The 4,851-nt window shown below is 39.7% G+C and overlaps 1 long non-coding RNA gene across 1 annotated transcript in view; it reads right to left on the reverse strand.

Moving 5' to 3' along the window:
- Positions 1–2,679, reverse strand: part of LOC108538894 (uncharacterized) — a 5,644-nt gene extending 2,965 nt beyond the window's left edge. The window contains exons 1-2 of the long non-coding RNA XR_001888219.1: positions 2,536–2,679; positions 291–375 (exon numbers count right to left, since the gene is read on the reverse strand). This is a non-coding gene — a long non-coding RNA (uncharacterized LOC108538894). The remainder of the gene's footprint in view (positions 1–290; positions 376–2,535) is intronic.
- Positions 2,680–4,851: the final 2,172 nt, after the last annotated feature.

A 4,851-nucleotide genomic window follows, 5' to 3' on the forward strand; every position in this document is an offset into this window, starting at 1 on the left:
GAACAATAACAACACCTGGTGTTACCAAATTCAGTACAAATATCTGGTACATCATAGGCACTCAGTACATATTTTTGGTTGAATTGGAGTTGTATAACTTTTAAGAAGACATGTGGTATGTACACTTCTCAATTATTTCAAGGTAGGTTTCTTCTAGAAAAAAAAAAAAAATATATATATATATATATAGTAATTGTGACTAAAACAGCACAAGGGATCTTGAATAATTTACTGGGTTTCTCATACGACTTCATGACCTATGGAAAAATAGATGTTCCATGGTTACTTACATCTTAGGAAAAAAAGCTTGAATTGAAACTACAGGTTTTTCATCTTGTAGCAACAAAACAGTGTGTAGATATTTCTCTTGGAAACCTAAGAAGAGCAATATGTAAGAAATGCTATCTCTAGTCTGGAAGGCTAAAAGCAATTAACTTGACAATTTGATGTTTATATGCCAACAAAGTTTCTCCTTTCCAATCAGTTTAACTAGTCTAACTAATACTGTAAGATCATTTCTGGTCAGGCCTAGTAGCATCTCAGATGTTTGTTCACTCATTTTTCTTTTTTTAATCAAGACTTATTTTTTAAATCAAGATTTTTTTTAAATCAATACTCTTGTTGCCCAGGCTGGAATGCAATGGAGCAATCTCAGCTCACTGCAACCTCCGCCTCCTGGGTTCAAGCAATTCTCCTGCTTCAACCTCCCAAGTAGCTGGGATTACAGGCATGCACCACCACATCTGGCTCATTTTGTATTTTTAGTAGAAATGGGGTTTTACCATGTTGGTTAGACTGGTCTCAAACTCCTGACCTCAGGCAATCCACCTGCCTCAGCCTCCCAAAATGCTGGGATTACAGGCATAAACCACCACACCCAGCCTATTCATTCATTTTTGTTAAACATCTCCTATGTTCCAGTGCTGTTCTTAGATCAAGGCATATTAAAATAAACAAAATTGAAGTGGGTAGCAATACATGGGCAACTAAACAGACAACTAAAGAAATAGCATCGTTTCGGAGAGCGTTCTGTGCTCTTGAAAATATAGCTGAGTAATATTCACAGGTACTGGGAGGGTTTTCCATGAGAAGGTGCCGTTTGAGCTGAGACCTAAATAACGAGAAGCTGAAAAAGAATATGCGCAAAGGCTGAAAATGAAGGGAGAGATAGCAGGAGACATGGGAACTGGTAGGAAGGGATGAAGTCAGGGCTTATAGCACCAGGTAGACAGTTTGGATTTTATTATGACCATTGGAGAGTTTTGAGCAAGGAAGCAACCTAATTGGATTTATATTTCTAGAAGCTCACCCTGACTGTTGTTTTGGGACTGGACAGTAGGGTGGCCAGAGTGGAAGCAAGTAGGAGATGATGGTGACCCAGCCTGGGATGTCAGTAGTGGGGCAGAGAGAAGCAGCCAGATTCCAGGTATATGTTGTAGGCAGTAGCAATAGGACTTACCATGTCCTGGGCAAGTCCCTTAGCCCAGGAGGAAAGACACAGAATGGAACAGGATGACTAAGCGACGGGGGTGGATGGTCATTTACTGATATAGAGGAGACTTAGGGGAAAGGAGTTACGAGGTACGTGCTAATCAGGAGTTCTGTTTTGGACAGATTAAGTTTGAGTTGTCTATTAGTCATCTAAGCAGAGATGTTGACTGGGTCATTGAATGTGCATGTCTAGAGGTTTGGAGAGAGGCCAAGGCATGAGCAAATACTCTGTAAAGTTCTCCTTTGAGATGCATTGTTACAAGCCTGGTTTGATGGATATCTGAAGCATGCATCTCCTAAGGTCCCCTGGAGTCAGAATTTCCTTCTGTGCGTCTTCAGCTATCCTGGAAACTCATTGACAGACTGTCGAGTTCAGGGATTTAAAACACTAGTAGGAGTTTGTTTTTATTCTCTGCTTTGTTTCAAGTTAACTGTAAAGCATGATTTTCAACTTTCATCTTGAATTTTAAATCATGCAAGAAACCTATCACTTACCTTCTGATCATTACACTGCCACCCTCACATTCCAGCTCCCCAGATAAGCGAGAATTTAGTGTAGAATGTGTTGGGCTTGCAGAGTAAGACCCATCTCAAGAAAGGCAAGGTTAATAACTCTGCCAAGTGTCAGCTTAACAGGAGACTCGGGCAGATAAACCCGAGTGAGTAAACATTGTGAAACCATGCCTTTTTTTCCTTCCAGCTCCATAAATTTATTATGGTTTCCTTTCTATCAGTTTCTTTCATTCTTGTGGTGGTTTCTCATTAAGGAGATTCATGGGGAAGGTTGTAATCGATCAGAGCTATTAGCCACCAGAGTGTAATCTGGTTCTAGTACAAACTGACCTGCACAGCGTCCTGTCTACCTTTGGGATTTAAGCTGATTAACTCAGAGCCTGGGAGGCAGAGTCTAAAGTTCTGTAACACAGCACCTCCAGCACCTCCTCTTCCCCACCAACCAGTAGGAGATTTAACATATTGACACTGTAATTAAATCCAAATCCACACTTAACCCAACTTGAAAGTAGCCACTGGTACCTGGCTTACCTTAGATGTACATTCATAGCCAGTGAATGATGCTGTGGCAAGGTAGTAGAATGCTGCTTTAATCCCCTCTTCTGTCTCAGGCCCTTCAGTGTTGATTATGATGGGGCTTTCTGGTTTATTTGTTGTACTTATTTCCAAGAAGTGATCAACCTTATGGTTCAGAAACAAGTTAAGTGATTAGAATGAGATTTCTACAGAAAAATAGGCAGCTGCTGGGGCTTTCAACAGCATGATCTCTGTACTGCATGTTTTTGATAGAACCAGAGAACAAGATGCCAGAAGGGTGCCCTTGGCTGCCCACAGAACCCCTGGCAGCCATATGGGTGGGTCCACCAGGAGAAAAATGCCACAGAAATTACTAGTCTCAATCATTGACCTTGCCTTTTAAAATATAGTTAACCACCAAGTATAAGCTGAGGACTAAGATCAAACTTAAGACCCTTCAAGAACGGCATTTGAGCTGCAAAAGCTGTCCACAAGTGGGCAGGATAAGTTAATTGGTATCTCACACCAGAGGAACTTCGGTAAGTAAATATTCCTTCTTGTACTGATAAGTACAGTTAAGGTGTAACCTTTTTCCTCCCCTTCCATCCAGCTACTTCCTGACCCCATGCTTTACTAAGAACTATGATATAGAATAGTTAGGGGCACAGTCTTTGGAGCTAGGCTTCATGAACCAAAGCCACGACCAATCTTGTGTAAGTTATTTAAAATTCTCTGTGTCTCATTTTCCCTATCTATAAAATGGCAATGATAATGATTCTAAGATTATTGAGGAGTAAATGAATTATTAGATGTAGCATATAAGATAGTGCTTGGCATATAGTAGGGGCTGAAGAGACGTAAGCTCTTCTCATTCATTTAGCATGAGGTGCCTGCTATGAGGCAGGCCCTGTGCTAGATACCAGTGATGTAAAGGTAAGTTTGAATAGGAAGACAGACACACGAACAAGCCTGCCTTCTGCCTCTTCCTGTTCTTTATTAATGCTTAGGAGACGAGGATACTACTACAGAACAGGTATAATAGTCAATGTATACACCCCATAACTGATAAGAAAGGTAGAAGGTATAAGAGCCAAAAATGTAATAGGAAATAATCGAGGAGTTCAACCCCTTGTCTATTATGAATTAGGTCACAATGCATGATAATGTAGCTGAGATTAAACACCCAGAAATTAGACCTCATCGTGGTTTGGCAAAAGAATTGACACAAACCAGAACAAGAGCCTAAGAAAATTTTCTAAAAGTACCATGATCACATCCTGGCCAGCCAACTAAACATTCAGTTACCAGATGTACCCAATAAAACAGCAGGACTTAAATATGTCCCACCTAGCTGAAAAGTTAAAAAACCTTGCAGACACAAGCATACACACACAAATGCCATTTGGTACAAAAAGAAAATGTTAGTAGGAAAACAAGGAAGAGACCTGTGAGGCTCTGATACCCACTTGCTATCTCTCCTTAGGTGAGTTATTAAACTTTCTCCTCCCTGGTGTTTGTATCTATGAACTGGGGATACTGTTATCACCTACTACGTAGGACTGTTGTGAGGACTCAGTGAGATATTGTATAATAAACTCCAAGCTGCAGCACTGAGCCTGCCCCAGCCTTCTCTCAGTAATAGCTGTTTTGCTGTTTTAGTTTGCTGTGCACTAGCTAGACATCTACCTCCCCTGACATCCTTGTCTGTCCCTCTCTCTCACTCTGTGTGTGTCTGTCTCTCTCCCTGTTTTGTACACAAGTAATATATACACATATATTTATACAAGGAATCCATGTTCATTTTACAAAAACAAGAAAATAATGTACAAAAAAAATTTTAAACCACTCACAGTGCCACCACCAAGAATAGCTGTTATTTTGCTAGGTGTCCCCCTGTTCTTTATGTGAATACACTATGTGTGTGTAAATGTAAATGTCTGTCTCTGTGTAAATCTGTCTTACATATATAGGATCATACTATACATTCTGTCCACTAGAATTTTTTTCTGCTCAGCAATATGTCATGCCAGTAAATATAAAATGTACATTAGCATTTGAAATTGCTATTAATATATAGTATTCTGTGTTAAGTAAATTCCATAATTTATTTACACAATTCCATGTTGCTAGAAACATAAGCTGTAATCAAATTTTTCTCTGTTATAAACTTTGCTTGTATTAATATTCTGTATTGATTTATGGATATATCTGGATACTTAGTGGCTCTTACCATAGCCAAGGGTAGTTTTCTCTTTTCCTCAGTGAGGATGGATGATTGCTACTGATCTTGCTCACAAACCTGCCTTTGTATAATAGATAACATTTGGAGCT

The sequence above is a fragment of the Rhinopithecus bieti genome, unplaced genomic scaffold, assembly GCF_001698545.2.
Source record: "Rhinopithecus bieti isolate Rb0 unplaced genomic scaffold, ASM169854v2 scaffold_14936, whole genome shotgun sequence".
NCBI lineage: Eukaryota > Metazoa > Chordata > Mammalia > Primates > Cercopithecidae > Rhinopithecus > Rhinopithecus bieti.